We start from the raw sequence: 17,164 nt of genomic DNA, 5'->3' as shown, positions 1-17,164 counted from the left end.
AAAACAAGTGGGAAGGAAACCTACAATGTTGTTTCACCTCCTTTTGTTACCATGCTGTGACACAAAAGTTCACAGACTTGTAGAATCTCTGAATGAGAAGGGGTTTTAAGGTCAAGATGGTTTAAAGCACCTAACCCATGATGAAATTGACACGTGTACTAGTGAAAAGAGAGTAGGCTTTGAAGCCACACAAAATGGGTTGGCTTTGCCACTTCCTAGTAACATGGCCTTAGACAAGTTACTTAACTTCCCTGAGTCTCAACCCCCTCAAATGAAAAATGAAGAAAATAATGTGCAAGGTTATCATGAAGATATGAGGTTATGTACTTAAGATGCTTCATGTTGTGTCTAGCACCAAACAAAAGGTAGCTATGATCTTATTTATTTATTTACTTACTTATTTAATTTCTACATACTTGACAAATGATCATCCAGCTGTCTTAACTCCCCTTCAGGGATGAGAAACTCTTTGCTTTCCTAGTCAGCCCATTCCATCTTTGGAAAGTCCTCCAAGAGTTACAAAGTGTTTCCCTATTGTTGGGATTGCCAACTTCCCAAGGAGGAAGAGACTGGGGTGGATGGCTATGTTAAAGACTAACAAAGGAGGCTGTGGATTCAGATCGATCCGAAGAGAAAAAAATTCAGGCTCAATCAGGTCAACATGTGCTCATTAGCTCTCCTACACATGTATGCATACCGACCCCTCAAGCCCCCTAGAAGCTTCACTAGATCAAAGTTCAAAGTTCAAAGAAGGTTCACTCTCCAGCCTTTCCTGTGTGGATGGATGGGAGGAAAAAAGGCAGTGTGAATTAAAGCAAGGAATCATTATTTCCCCATACTGCCATCTTAGGAAGTTTGGAAGTGGTGTTTAGGAGATACTGGCTATTTGTCCCTCTTATAAGATGTTGTTAACCAAAGCTCTGATGTCAAATAGGTGGATACTCTTTGGGATCCACGTGCCCATTAATAGATCAGGCGTCTTCCCCTAACACTTTGGATTGGGATGAGGAATTTGAGGACCAGCATCCTGGTCCCACATTTTAAAGAGATCACCCTTCCTGAGCCCAAGCAAAGCACCTCATTCTTGCCTTAAACATATATCTTTTGCCATTTTGGAATGAAAGGGACAGAGGCTTCAATCATGTTGTTGAATTTAAATTGGTTCCTCTAGGATTTCAACTCATTGGTCCTCATTCTACATCTGTGGGCCACAAAAAAATGAAACTCATCTAATGCTCTTCTACCCAGAAGGTTTTGAAGACTGAAAACAAATTCATGGTCAAATATAATATTCAAGTATCTTGTTTACAGTATGTCAAACACATGATTTCTGGAAATATACAAGCAATTAACTGAATTTTTCTTTGGACAGAAATGACTTCAGACTTGTATATCCTCCTGTGAACTGATTCATCATGAGGATGAGTTCAAGAATACACATTCCTAGGACAAACAACAATAGATCCCTTGAGAATTGTAAAGATGCCCAAAGTCACAAACACCATGACATACAATTTTCCTTCTTTTTTTTTTTTTTTTTTTTGAGGATCTGGGTTATATATATATACATATATTTTTTTTATGGCTGTGTTGGGTCTTCGTTTCTGTGCGAGGGCTTTCTCTAGTTGCGGCAAGCAGGGGCCACTCTTCATCGTGGTGTGCGGACCTCTCACTGTCGCGGCCTCTCTTGTTGCGGAGCACAGGCTCCAGACGCGCAGGCTCAGTAACTGTGGCTCACGGGCCCAGTCGCTCCGCGGCATGCGGGATCCTCCCAGACCAGGGCTCGAACCCGTGTCCCCTGCATTGGCAGGCAGACTCTGAACCACTGCGCCACCAGGGACCCCCACCCCCCAATTTTCCTTCTTAAAATGCAGCTTTTGCACTGTCTTCTTTAGGAGTACTTCTCCACAGGTCCAAGAACTACAATAAACACCATAAAACAAGAGGCAAACTTTTGTGTGTATGTGCTTTTTTTCTGGGAAAAAAAATTCATAACTTTTAAAAGATTCCTAAAAGGGTCCATGACCCATCAAAAATTAAGAACACTTGAATTTGTTGGTGGCTCACATATGTAATATGAGCAAGTCTACAATACATCTTACACAGCAAAAAAAAAAAAAAGATGGAGGAAGATTCATGAAACTTTGCTAGTAAATAAGCTAATGTGACATTCCAAAATTTTTATTTTCTTTTGAAGAACTAGAATTTCTTAGACCTGTGTTAGACACAAATTGGGTGGCAGCTCAGCTGACAATGATATCTCCAGAAACCATACCTGTCCTCTGATTCCCTTCCTCCAACAAAGACCCCCTTCCTATTGGCACTTGATCCAAGCTAAGCAAGTCAGAACAATTCCCTGAAATTTTTCAGGCTGAAAATCTTGAGGAGGAAAGAGAATGAGAGAATGGAGATTACATCTAGAAAGAAGCAGAAGCAAGAGGTTGAATGAAGTCCTAGGAACATGGGGGTCCTGGTTCCATTGTCTCCTCCCTACCCTACATACATGAGCTGCTAAACCCCCCTTTTTTTTCTACTTGCACTAGGTGAAGTCATGTTTCTGTCATTTGCAACTAAAAGAGTCCTGACCTCTTTATTTTCAACATCAGCTCTACCAGTTATCTTCATTTTCAGGCTCCTTCTCAGTAAAGGAACAAAGATACCCTCACAAGAAGAGGATATCTGCCCTGGCATGCTCTTAGCAGAGCTCATTCTCTGGGTAAGTGACTTGCCTCCACAGATGAACCTCATGGGCAAAAATTTCATATTCACGTCTAAGAACAATTACAAATTACCATAAGACCTGGGCCCTGATGGTTCTCAACAAGTTGAAAGAAAGAGACTATATAAAGCAAAATGATTAAAAATGTGCCTCTGGAAATAAATTCCCTGAGTTTGAATCCTTGACAAGTCACTTAAATTCTCTAAGTCTGAGTTTCATTGCCTACAAAATAAACAAAATAATAATAAAGCCAAGTGCATAGAAGAGTTGTGAAGATTGGATAAAACCATGTATACAATGCACATGTTATGGACTTGATATTTATAAGCATTCTCTAAACATGGACCATAATATTATGATTGAAGCTTCAAATGTTTGCTTCTCGAATGCCAGTATGTGAAAGCTATAAATATATACATGCCATTTGAAAGGAATTTAGACGTTATATGAGATGCTGAATATTCATGAAGGGTTTCCAGCAAACGTTGACTTTTATATTGTCTTTTGACATCTCTACCTCCAAGCTTCTAAGGCTATGGAGAGTGTTAAGTGATCTTGCATAGCAAATTAGTCACCAGGTTAAGTCTCCTGATTCTAAATTCTATAACCTATCCACTTTGCTTTGTTTCATTGCATTGTTGTTGATTTGGGATATGGTTATTTAAAAATTCTTTGCCCCTCCTTCCATCTTGAGATAGAGTCTAATTCTCCTCCCTTTGAATATGGGTTGGTCTTAGTGACTCACTTCACTAATTTCTAAGGCAAACTGCTTCTGTCTGGATCTCTCAAGGGATCTTGACCCTTGGACCCCAGCTGCCATACTATTAGGAATCCCAGACCAGATGGATAAGCTCTATGTAGGCCAACAGCCTCCAGCTAACAGCATCCTCTGAAACCCTAACTGGAAGCCAACATTGGCTGCCAGACTCTGAAGAGGCTTTCAAGAGGCTCCAGAGACCCAAGTGAGGATTACCAAATTGAGCCCAGTCAACCATCAAACTGTAAGAGATAGTAATAATATATTGTTGTTGTTGTGTGCCATTAAGTTTGGGATGGTTTGTTACATATCAACAGATATGTAGATAACAGAATGGGAGCAGGGGTACAGAGAGAGCACTCATACATTTGGGCACTATTTGTAGGTGTAGGCAACAAACTTCACAGAACCAATTGATCCCATGTAGGCAAGGCTCAACTGCTCTGCCCACACATAAAAGGAATATAGTGCAAGCTCTGATGATTTGTCTTTGCCCCTCTAATATCAAGTCACCCTGTGCATTTTGCACCAAGAGAAGAATAGAAGAGCTTGCTTTGCAGGAAACAAATCCCCCATAGTCCATTCCTTTCCATTCAGCGCATAGTGCAGCAAAAAAGTCGGGAGCAGCTGAATGCAATGGCCTTTCCCCACACTCTAAAAATAATGGATGCTCAGTGCACTCTGCACATATGTGTATGGATGAGAAGGAGACCAGCATCCCTCTCCAGACCAAGATTCATTGCTCCTCCTTCCAACCCTCTACTCTCTCACCTTCCCCAACACTACCACCCCACCTCATTGCTCAAGGATCTTTACCATCTATTATTTTCTTATTCCTTCAGCTTTCATTTCTCCATTGCTACTAGATGCCCTCTTTCCTTAGACAGCTTAAATCTTTGCCTTCTAACAAAAACAAAACTTTCCTTTATCTTATTATTTTTCTCTTGCTCTCCAATCAACAAATATCTGTGAGCCTGCCATGGCCCAGTTACTACATCGTGTGCTGGACTTTGGAGATGCCATCAAGGAGCTCCCAGACCAATAACGGAGCTCAGGTGCCAAGAAGCTTCTCTTCACAAGGAAACTTCCTGCCATAAGTTCAACTCTCTTGACCTCCTATTCTTCACTGTCTGATCACAATTTTCCCTGCTAGGACCTCACTTCTAGTCCCACCAGCTCACTGCAACTACTCTTGCCAAGGTCTTAGTTGCTAAATCCATAGAGCTGATTTCATCCCTCATCTCACTTACCTAACGGACACTGTTGACCACACTCTCGAACTTAGAATTTTCTTCTCCTTTCTCTTCTTTACATTAAACTATATGAAGTAACAGTTTTTGTAAATCAAAAACAGTCAAATAGCCAAGATTTGGAGGAAGAAAGGATGAGTAGGTGGAACAACAGGGAATATTTAGGGAAGTGAAACTATCCATATGATATTATAATGATGAATGCACATCACTATACATTTGTCAAAATCTGTGGAACGTACACCACCAAGAGTGAAGCCTAATATGAACTATGGATTTGGTTGGTAATGATGTGCTGATGGTGGTTCATTGACTGTAATAAATGTACCACTTGGGTGGGAGATTTGATGTGCGGGAGGCTGTCTGGGGTGTGATGAGGGCGCGGAGAGAGTATAAGGGAACTAGTTGTACTTTCACTCAATTTTGCAGTGAACTTAAAACTGCTCTTTAAAAACTCATCTATTAATTTTTCTAAAAAGGCCAAATATCAGCAGTTTTACGTGGTTCAACCTAACAGTTCTACTCTCTTCCTCTCTGGCTATTCCTTCTAGGTCTTTTCAGGCTTACCTCCCTCAGTTCCTTTCTTAGCTGTTGGTGTTCTCCAGGGTTCTGTGTTTTCTTCTCACTCTGAGATCCCCACAGGAAAAAGCCTTCTATCGTTAGAATCCTGCATATCAGGCTCCCAAAAATGCTCTTCCACATCTCTTATCCTATGACCTCAAAATACTGGGCGACCACCTCCAAATGCCATGAAGGTTGTAGGTTGCATCTCTGCCAATCTCAGACACAAACACTGCTTCCAAGTTTGGGGAGGATCGAGTGCCAGGAACTTTCCATCAAAGGAAAAGAAAAATTAGCCTTTTAAATTCTTCCTCTCAGATAGCATGAATGCAATAGGTGCTTTTATGAGAAGATATCACTTCCCACTACTGCCAAACATCCTTTTTCTTGCTTCTCTTTGGGTTCCGATTTGTGGCTCCAGAGGTGCTCACAAATTAGCACAGTGTTTGCAATAGTTCCACATGATATTTTGGAACATTTTGCAATATTAAGCAATTTAAATGATCCAAAATATGTATATCTGTAAACCTAGACATCATGCATGAAAATTGATGCTGATTTTTTACTATCATAGGTTAGGTTTCCTGGGACCAAACTCTGAGACTGAAATTTATTAGAGTTTTACAGGGAAAAAACACTCAGTGGGGAGGGGCAGTGAGGGAAGCAGGATTGGGCAACAGGGAGCAATTGAACTTTGATGCAGTTGTTGATGCAGAGCCTCTGTCAATACTACTGGAAGCTTCGGAGAAGGGATGGTTGGCCCTTCAGAATTATCCCAGTGGTAGCACCTCAAAACTGACCTACCATTGAACAAAGGCAGCTCCCAGGGAGAAGGCATAACCTAGGGTGAGGCAGGTCCCTTCAGCAGAGAGCAATTCCTGGCGAGGGAGCCATCAGAAGCAAACACTGCAGCAGCTGCAGAAATGAGGCCTCAGTCCTGCAGGGAATCTGGATTGCACATCTTAGTGTCCATCACGTTGATGTGGGCAGCTAAATAGACTTTAGATGGTAGAATTGCAAATTCTATAATATTTATTAAAATTTTAATACTGTTTGTTTAAATCTTGAAAAAGTTAAACAATTTTCGTTTTATTTTGTTGTTTTTTTTTAACTGTCAAAGGAAAGCCTATGAAAATGACACTAACATGGTTGAAAAGAAAAATGTATACAAGCCAGAATTTTGGCCAAAAATAGAGAAGTCACATATGTCTCACTGTTTATACTTGGCACTGTGAGTTGTGAGTTCGAATGTGCTGCAAGTAATGACATTCTTTGGAAGAACTCAAAGATTACACACAATATTTTACGGATCTGGTAAAAGACAGAAATCTTGATGAAACACATAGCAAATCTGACCTTATAACTGCTTTGAACACATGATAAGAATGCCCACTAAATACTATTACACTAAAGCAATTAGACTTAACTAAGTCTAAAATAGATGATACATTAGAATAATTATGTGAAATAATAGAAAATCCTCAAATAAAGAACAAATTGTGGTCTTTGTTAGAAAAAGAAATTATTTCTATACTTGTTCTGATTAGTTATTTTGTATGAACTATTGTTTATTATTCATTATAAAAATAAAGAGATCTAAATGTGGATGTTTTATTTTTAAAAGAAATTTGAAGTATTTTCATTTTAGAGTAAATTATTTTTCTAGATGAAGAGAAACTACATGTGGAAAAAGGCAAAAAAAAAAGTGGCATTTTAATTAAGAATAAAGAAATTATTACAAAAGCCAAATCTGTTTGCATAGATGTGAAGGAGAAGATTCACCTATAAATAATCCTGAAACTAATTTCTCTAGAGACTATTTTCTGGCCATTTGAGATCAAGGCACAATCTCAATTGAGACTAAGAATGACAACGAATATAGATAAGTTGTCTCATTGAACAGGAACCCCAAAGAAGATCACTGTTGCCTGGGGAACCACTACCAGAAGCTAAGAGAGATTGAAAGGATAAGGGTCCAGGCCCAGTATACTTACTTTGACCTTCTGATAAGATTTCATTAGAAGAAAAATGGGGAAGGATTCTGCTACTTAAAGAAAAAACTTAAGCCACTGATCTAAATTAACAATGCGATTTTTTAAATTTACATTTTTTATTATAAGTATATTTTGAATTTTAAAATTTAATATTTTTTCAAATATTTATTATTTTATACCTACTAAGACCTATCTTTCCTATTGGCCCCTGCAGTTTAAGGTGGCATTTGGGAACACAGGGGTAAAAGAGACCACTCAGCTAGAAGAATATTGAAAGACTTTACTGGTGTGTGGTATCCTATACTGCAGTGAAGTAAGCCATTGTTCCCATTTTTCACATATATATTTTAATTCAAAATATGACTATAAGTTCCCCAGGCTCCTTCCAGGAGGTGTTCCTTCTCATTAATTCATGTAACAGAAGGAAAAGAAGGTAAAGTCTTTATGATATCTTGCGTGGGCCTTGAATTTTCTGCTGTTCTATGGTCTATAGCACCCTTAAGAGGCAATGTGTTCAAAGAAGCCAGTGGCCCAGATTCAATGTATCAGTAACTATGGATACTGTTCCAAGTGTAGTTATAGCACTTATTTAGTCCAAGTTATCAGAGACTAATTTGAACATGTCAATAGGACAAGATATTGAGGCAAATTCTTTGTATCCTCAAGTAATTAATTCATGAGTATTTATAAACATCAATAAATGTGAAGAAGGAGTTATCAGTTAGAATGCTTTAAGCTTCATGCAATAGAACATCCAACTCAGAATGGCTTAAATAATAAAGCTATGCGTCGTCTCATATGACAGGAAGTTGAAGGAAGAACAGTTTTAGTGTTAGTTCAATCTGCAGCCCAACAATGTCTTCAAGACCCAAGTTCCTTCCCTCTTTCTGCTCTGCCTACACCAGCATGTTCATCTCAGGCTAACTCCCCTCATGGTCCAAAGACGGCTGTCCAGATGCCACCTGCAAACACAACACTCTGGATCAGAAAAGAAACTGTTCGTTTTCATAGATCTCTTTCTAAGAGTACTGAGAAACTTCTCCAGAGGCCCCTCAGAACAAACTGTCAGGGCTATTGGTCAGAATTTTGTAACATGTCCACACTTAAAACAATCACTGATGAGAAGGCTGGGACCACTCTTCTGGTTTAAACCAATCATTATCTGCTCCCTGGGACTCCTTAGAAACACATGGCGGGTAGATAAGCGAACACAATTAGAGTTCTGTTTGTTGCCAAGGAAGGGTAAACAGCTTTTGCTTCTGAATGTCTGAACAGTGTCTTAAAATGTGTATTCATACAATCCGTTTCAACAATTTAGGAAATGGTAAATCTTTCTCAGTAGCCCTCACTTTTCCCAAGTCTTTTTATAGTACTTAGTTAGACCAAAACAGCTTGCAGATATTTATCTAAAGAAAGATATTCATTCATCCATCCACTTATTCATTCAGTTAAGATGTTCTGAGTACCTATCATATTCAAGATATGGTTCACTTATGGAAGACTCAATAAAGCAAAGTTTATGTCATCACTAAATTTATTATTTGGAAAACGCCAAACTTTAAAAATGATGTAATAGTTTCTCATGCCATAATGTGAAGGTGACTTTCAAATTAAATTCACCCGAGTTCCACAACATTTGCAAGATTTCTAGCCTAAACTTACAAATAAAATTTTCTTAAGAGAAAGTAATGGAAACAATTTGGATAAAGTATTGAATTTAAGAGTTACAGGGGAATTCCCTGATGGCCCAGTGGTTAGGACTTGGCCCTCTCGCTGCCAGAGCCCCGCTAAGATCCCACAAGCTGTGCTGTGCAGCCAAAAACAAGGAAAAAGAAAACAAACAAAAAAACAGAGTTATAGGAAATGGTAGATTTATTCCAACAATCCTGATTGACAAATATCAAACATAAAATACTTATGTCTGTAAAATTTGGGAATGTGATGATGGGAGAAAACCCAAAACAATGGCATTTATTTTGGGATGATTATCCTGGAAGAGTTATAATAACAAATTTGAAAACTATTATAGGAATTAGACTTGAGGTTATTTAGTCTAGCCCCTCCATGTACTGATAACTACGAAATAAGAGAAGACTCTGCCATTAACTCAAAAATTCCAGGGACATCCTAAGAACTAACCCCAAACCTGGTATTCTCCAGGACACAAAAACTTATTTGTTTTCCTTGGAGATCTGAACCAGGAAGTTTCTTCTCACATTACTCCTAAAAGACAACCCCACCAGATGCATGTCAAGAAAAACCAACTAACTGAATTAAAGTGTGCAGAAATGCAGGGAAGAGAAAACTAAAGAAGGGAACCCAGAGAGAAACTGTGATGGTATTAAGAACAATTCTATGTTTTTGTTTTATTTTATTTTAACTATTATTCATCCTGGATAATTCCTGTTTTGAAAATGGGTATCTAACTTATTCTATAAAGAGCTCAGTAATCAAGTGGCAGAAAGGTAGGCATTCTGTCAGCACCTCAATAGCTCATAGGTGTGGGCATTGGAGAAAGGCACCCTCTCCAGGTGGGCATAGCTTTTCCAGGAGAGTAGCTTAAGAAGGGGATCCTGACTGGATTTCAGCCCCCTCGTCCCCTTGGCTAGGGGCCCTTGCTCAGGGCACACAACACATAAATGTACACAGTGGCCATGCATGCTGGAGGAGAAAAATTTGGAATTCCTGAGGTTGTTCACCCAGACCCAGAACTTGAATGCCATGTACAAAGTCAGAATAAATCCACTCTACCAAAATCTTTTTTCATTACTGGTATCCTCAACTGTTGGCACAATAATCTTAATCATCTGACCTTTTAGAGGCAATTTCCTCATCCTGGCTGGACAGATCAGGCTAAATGCTGAGTTTGGCCCTATTTTTAAATTGCCCAGATGGTGTGAATGGGTGTGTGGCTCAGGGTGCCCACATAGGCTGGGCTCCTTCCAAGGACTATTTGTACCTTGGGTGTAACCAGCAGCTGTAGACAGGAGTGGGGAATGTAGGTGAAAGAATGGTAAGGGTAGGGTCAGTGCCTTTCTTATCTGAGTAAAAGTGATTTCACCAATTACCCTGGGAAATGCTGAGCCTTAGTTTGGATTTCAGAGGGGTCACTCTTGGTCACCCATAAAATGGCAGCCAGGTACACAACTCCCAAGTTCACACATAGTCACACAGCCAAACTGATTCCTTCCAGCCCTACCAGTGTAAATGGTGGCTGGAACTCAAAGACAAGCTTCTAGCTAAAACTGTGGCTTGGGTCCAAGCCCAAGCCAGCAAACTGCAGCAAACTGCAGCCTGCAGCCCAAATCCAGCCCACCGTCTGCCTTTGAGCAGCCCATGAGCTAAGAATGGGTTTTTACATTGTGAATGGTTGGGAAAAAAAGTCAAAAGAATACTAATATTGTGTAATGTGTAAAAGTTACATGAAATTCAAATATTCACAAATAAAGGTTGATGGGAACACAGACATGTTCATTTGCTTCCATATTGTCTGTGGCTGCCTTTGCACTCCAATGGCAGAATTGAGTAGCTGCAAGAAACCGTATGGTCACAAAGCCTAAAATATTTACTATCTGGCCCTTTCCAGAAAAAAGTTGTCAATCCTAAGCTAAGACATTAAACATGTTAGAGATGGTAGATAAGAACATCTCAAAAAATAAATTTCAGGCAAACCAATAAGACAAAGGCTATCAAATAGCCACATTCCAGTCTGAACCCATAATTAAGACTAAGTGATTACCCTGAGGATTAGGGTATTAAAAAAAAGAAGGGACATACAACGTGTACACTCTGCACTTGGTGAGTGTGGAGATAATAACACCGTGTTGCTTGCTGCCACATCTCCATCCTAGGCCACTTCTTAGAGCTGGGCAGGTGCTCATTAAATAGTTATTCAGTGAATGAAAAGGAAGGGAGTAGGAAGAAACAAAACAAGTGAAGCACGAGTTGCATAGGGTTAGGAGTGCAAAAGGGACCCCAAGTACAACGATTTGTCTACCCTCGTGTAATATGTGATGATTCTTAAAAGGTAGTAGAAATGCACGTTTTGGAAGCTAACATATCAAATGCTAAGTGCGTGTCCAGGAGACTAAGAAATGACTGCGTAACTATGGTGACGGCCATGATGCCCATTCAAGCCCACCTTGTCCCACTCCCTTCCTCAGTCACCAGACACTCGTCTATTTAGTCCAGAGACTAACTTCAGACTTGGAGATTAATGAGGGGAAGGAAATCAAATCTGAACCTCACGAAATAAACAGCACCACTTGTCACTGTTGATCTTTGATTAACTGGCTCTTTTTTCCGAACCAGGGCCTCTATCTCTCTCTCTCTTTCTCTCTCTCTCTCTCTGTGTGTGTGCTTGCAGGTGACACCCACACATATCCTTCAGTGTTGGCAGAGATGCTCACTCAGATAACAACTGGAGTTCATGCTGCACATTTTCATCGTCGTGTGTCATCATCACCAAGCAAAACCACAACTATAGGAAAACAAAGCTGTTTGCTGCTCTTCTGTCTCAACTGACATTTCCACCCAGCTCTCACAATTTGTTCTTTGGAGCCAGAGGAGTGTTTCAATCTGTCATTGAGATAGCTATGCCAGTTGAAGTGTAAGTAGAATCCGATCCACCCCTACTCGAAGATAAATTCACCTTTCTGTGACTTTTTGTCCCCTAGAATTCCCAGCATTCCAAAACTTTTCACTGAGTTCACACAGACAAATAAGATAAGGAAATGGGCTTGGGAAGTACACATTCTGGCCTTTAGAGTGGCCTCAATAATGAGGTCAGCTCAGAACAGATGAAATATTCTTGGGTCATCCATATTTAATCCTTAGTGTTTTTCAAGCGTGGAACCCAGTGTCCATACCTTGAAAAGAACAAAAGGCACACTGAGGAAGTGTGCTCCATTCTTCCCTGGACAGTGGCCTGGGTCTCTAAGTGCTGAGAACCTCGGAATCTTCAAGCGGAAAGCGCTCATTCCTTTGGGATGCCAAATCAGAGAAAGTTGGGAGGTCCACCCACTCAGATTCATTCCAGAAGAACCAGACTTTTTCTGAGCACCACTATTGAAAAGCCAAGAGTTAGTGCCTCAGCTAAAGAGATACAGATAAGGTAACAAACAAGTTTCTGGTGTGACTCCCAGACCATCCCATTTGCTGCTGCTTAGGGTGGTGGTCAGGGCCCCCATTTTGATGGATCCAGAATTTTCTTTGATTTTTCTCACTCATCCATTATCTCTGTTCCAGACAAGGGGAGAGAGGAGAAAGTGTACTGCTTTAAAAGGAATCAATCTCTTTTATCAGGCTGGATTAAAAAAAGTGAATTCAGGGCTGCAGCAAATTACACTCTTCACCTAGTTATGAAGTTAGAACGTGGTGGGAGGTCTGTTAGGTGAAGTCGCGAAGTTTGCATTTTATTTCATTTTGCACTTGAGTTTCAAGGTGCTAGAACCTTCTCACAGAACTAGGTTACACTATTTATATTAGCCCAATAAAGGAGTGCTTATTGAGCCGATACATTTAATGCCGGAGTTTTTACCAACTTATCCTTCTCCAGTTGATTTGGTTTGTCCAATCAAACTCATGAGCTAAGTCTTTTTTGGAGTAACAGGTTTTGGTTATCTTTATTAAGTTCAATGAGCTCCATTTCAACGAAGAAAATAGTCCGTTTGGAGATGAACTCATAACACACCTATGTGACTTCAGGCCACACTCAAAGCACAATTTGCAATGAAGTGATAGGAGTTATTACGTGAAGTATCAGACCAGCTCTTGTGTCTCTTGTTCAAGGGCCTTTCCCTACCCACAAGAGGATAGCAGTGTGTGTGTGTGTGTGTATGTGTGTGTGTGAGTGTGATGATTGATATGCCTGATTTGAATTTTCAACTTGCTCCAAATGCCACAATTTTGTTTGTCGTTGTTCTTTTATTTTTAAACTATTGCAAGCCATTAGCGTGTTCAGTTATGACAAGAGCATGACAGGTGAAGAATCTGAAATTGTCTGTCCCCAGCATTCCCGTCCTTGAGCTCTTTATGAATCACAGCCAGGCAAAGCATTTATAGAATTTGTTGGGGGCCAGGGGAGAAAAAATAAAAAGAAAGAGCAGCAGTTTAGTAGTCGGATGGGATTTTAACAACAAAGGCAACATTTTCAGAAGTCTTAGACTAAAGGCATGTTTAAAACATAGTCAATACTCCATTAAGAGGGAAGTTAAGGACTTCAATGGGAAATCAACTTAATTTCAACTGTGGCTTATTTAGTGTGACTTTTTAAGATGACTCTAACAGTATTGGTTTTCGTCACTGCACAAACATTTCTAAAATGTAAATGAACTTATAGCTACCAGGTTTTCTTTCACCAGGCTTGGCTGTGTGTATGTTTTACATCCTGTCTCACTAATAAAATGGATTTTTGAGCTTATTAATAGGAAAGTGGAAAACAGAACTGACTCTCTCCTTCTCAGAGTCTGATTCGTACATTTAGACTGACCATTAATTCATAAAGGCATGTGAAATTCACTCATCCAGTCGATAAATATTTGTCACATGCCAGGCACTGTTCTGGGCACTGGAGATATGGCAATAAACAAAACAAAGTTCAATCCCTCCTAGAGCTTACATTCTAGTTTGGGGAATTAGACAGTGAACAAATAAATAAGTTTAAAAGTCAGGTATAAGAAATGGTGAAATGCTATGGAAAAACAAACAAGCAAGGAAAGTAGATGGGGCTTGGGGAGATTTTACTAGGGTAGAAGGTGACACTTGAGCAGGGACATGAAGGAAATGAAGGAGCAAGCCAGGTAGATATCTGGGGAAGAGCATTCCAGACAGTGGAAACAGTATGTGTAAAGGCCCTGAGGTTGGAACATGCCTGTGATATTTGAGGAGGAATATATCAGAAAGTATGTATATACTTATAAGAAAGAGATTTACTGAGCCTCAAGTGCCCTTGCAGATACCAAAACCTGGGTAGTAACAGGTCTATAGCAGTGATGATTTTGGTTCTAGGTTCATCATTGCCACCATCTCCAACCTCCAGCATGTAGTTAAATAACACTTTGGGATCAATCCCCAGGCCTACTGTTGCTCCTGTGCAGCAGTACAAAAGGCCAGGATGAGGGATCTGATATCCATTTAACCACCAACATCCCCATTAAATTAGCCATGAGAACTAGTGGCTCAGTTAGTTAACCTGAGGGATTGATGGAGTCAAGGCTGAAGTTTGATCTCTCTGATAGAACATTTACCTCACACAGAATGCACAGGTAAGCCCAGCCTGACATCTCAGAGATATAATCCATTGGTCTGATGAGAAGTTGTGACTAAAGCCAAGCAAACAAACCAGAAGTGTACTTTGCTTTGAAATGAAACTAATATTTAAAAGTCTGGATTTTTTTTTTCAAGGCTAAACTAGAGATTTATAAAAAGGGTTTATCCCATACCTTTTTTAAATAACAGGTTTTCTCCAGATTCATCACCAAAAGTGAAGCATACCTGCTCTGAAAAACAGTATTAAAGCACAAATTTAAAAACAGGCACATGGTAGTTCAGTAATTTTATCACTGAACACAGAACATAATGTATACTTGGTCTCTTTAAATTGGTATGCTCATCCCCAAATAAGTGAGCTCACAATCAAAAATCATAGAACCACTATTAATTATAAGACTCTTACAATAATAGCAGCAAATGGCATTGTTTTCTTCATAATTGCCATATCTGAAACTGTAAAAGCATTGCTCCAACCACTGTTCTTAAACCATTTCTTGGTTCACAGTAATAGTGAAAACGGACTTCCCTGTTCACATTTCTACTTTGGTTCTGTTCAGAGTGAGTAAGAAAAATCTAAAGTATGATTCATCTTCAGTAAACCTATTTTTCCCATCAGAAAATAAAACCATTTATTACCAAAGAGCAAATCTTTCCATTTTTTAATTTATTTTTTGTCATTGCCCTTTCTAAAAATTCTCCAGCTCTGTCCTTTTCAAATTCAATCTGATAACTTGGATTAAGGAACTCTGTATGCCAAGAGGCTGGCAATTTGGCACACGTGTCTGTATAAATTCAACAGTTTTCATCACCCAAGTACTGCTAAGTCTGACCTTCTTTGAAATAATTTAATTCATGGAATGGAAGCCCATTTAAAAATCAACCAAAGTACAATATCCTCTGAATGGAATTATAAGATTTCGACCCCTCCCCATGTTACAAAAAAAAAAAATTAGAGAAGACCTCTTTATATACATAAAAGTGAGAGGCAGAATGCTGTACATTTTATTACAAGCTAAAATATTTGAAACAGGAAATGGGAGGGAGTTTAGAGGATTTCAAATTTTGTAGCACCTCATCCCTGGGTAGTGAATTTAAATTTGTGTTATAATAGTCTCTTCCTTCTCAGGTCATTGCCCAGTTTAATTTTTATACATAGTTTATCTATATGACAATAATAATAATAGCTAACATATGTCAGTCATGGTACTATGTGCCAGGGACAAGCAGAAAAAAAAAAGACAAACTTGAGACATGCCCTCATGGAAATGATAGTATAGGAACAGACCTTTGTGATCATTATCTTCATTTTATAGTTGAAGAATCAGAGTCTTAGAAAGGCAGTGACTCGCCTGAGGCCAACTAGCAATAGTACTTGAGCCACGCCTATCTGCCTCTAAAACCAACGTCTGAATGAATCAAAGCACTGAACAAATTATAAGGGCAGCAGTAAAACCATTCTTCAAGGTCCCCAGACATACTCCAGTTGACCCAAACTGGAGCCAGAAAAATATTCATGGTGTTTCCAGGGTCTGGCCTTGCCTGGTATCTTGAGAACTTTGATGCTATCTCAAAAGCATCAAACACTTTTCCATGTCGATGGACCTCCAGCGTAAACAGGCAACTGAACCACAGAGTTCTGGAGCTCTGAGCCCTAAAGCACAGAAAGTCCCAGAAAGAAGCTCTCGCCATTTCTCCTTCTGCCTTCTGTCTTCTAGAAAACTCCTACCAGATGTCGGCCACCCCTGCGGCACGTGGCAAGAATTGTGTCGTTCCCTTCAGAAGTTTCTCGAGACCCATCCCTCATACGCTAATGGATACTAACATCCCTTTGTCACAGTATCATCACTTCTCCAGTAGATGCACTCTCAGCATCCCGCTGTAGATCTCCATGCAGACAATAAAGAAACCAACTGAGCAAACCTAAAATACATGGAACAGAAAAGTCCCCTGTATGATTCGACTGAAATGAGCTGCTAAACAAATAACCCTTCATAGTATTCAAATAATTTTGACATCAAGTGACCTTATTTCCTGACACATTCTTCCTTGGTGTGGCAGGACTACTTTATTCTTTTGAAATCATGTTGTGAAGACTACCTTGAATTCCCATCACAGGGAGTAAGGAAAGCAAGTTGGTTTACCTCCCATTGCTTTGAAGGGATTCCATTGGTCAAAATGACTAAATAGGACCAGAATTCATCAAAAAGAATGTCTACATCTTTACAAACTAAAATAAAACAGCATTAAATAGGAACTAAGTGACTCATTTCATGAGTGACAGACAGTGTTTTAAGGGTTTTTTAAATGTTTATGTCTCACCACTCCCTCCCCCATTCCAACTTATCTCCACCCTAAACCCCCATTTAATCAAAGGGAATGATTTCCTAACCTTTTCTTCTCCATCTAAAAAGTCTTTCGATATCATACTTCACTTGGCCGCAATATGCAGGTGAGTTAGAAAGGAGTGGAACTGGAAGCAGATGTCAGGGCTAACAGAATCCACTCACTTTCAGTTTTCTACCCTAACCTCTCAGTCAAGTCAATAAATACATGGTGAGTTTGAATCTGGGCCATGGCACTACAAGAGTCTGCCACAGTAATATTCTTTAAC

Source organism: Eubalaena glacialis, chromosome 1 (assembly GCF_028564815.1).
Source record: "Eubalaena glacialis isolate mEubGla1 chromosome 1, mEubGla1.1.hap2.+ XY, whole genome shotgun sequence".
In the NCBI taxonomy this organism is placed as follows: domain Eukaryota; kingdom Metazoa; phylum Chordata; class Mammalia; order Artiodactyla; family Balaenidae; genus Eubalaena; species Eubalaena glacialis.
The sequence above is the reverse complement of the archived record's forward strand: the minus strand, read 5'-3'. Positions refer to the sequence as shown.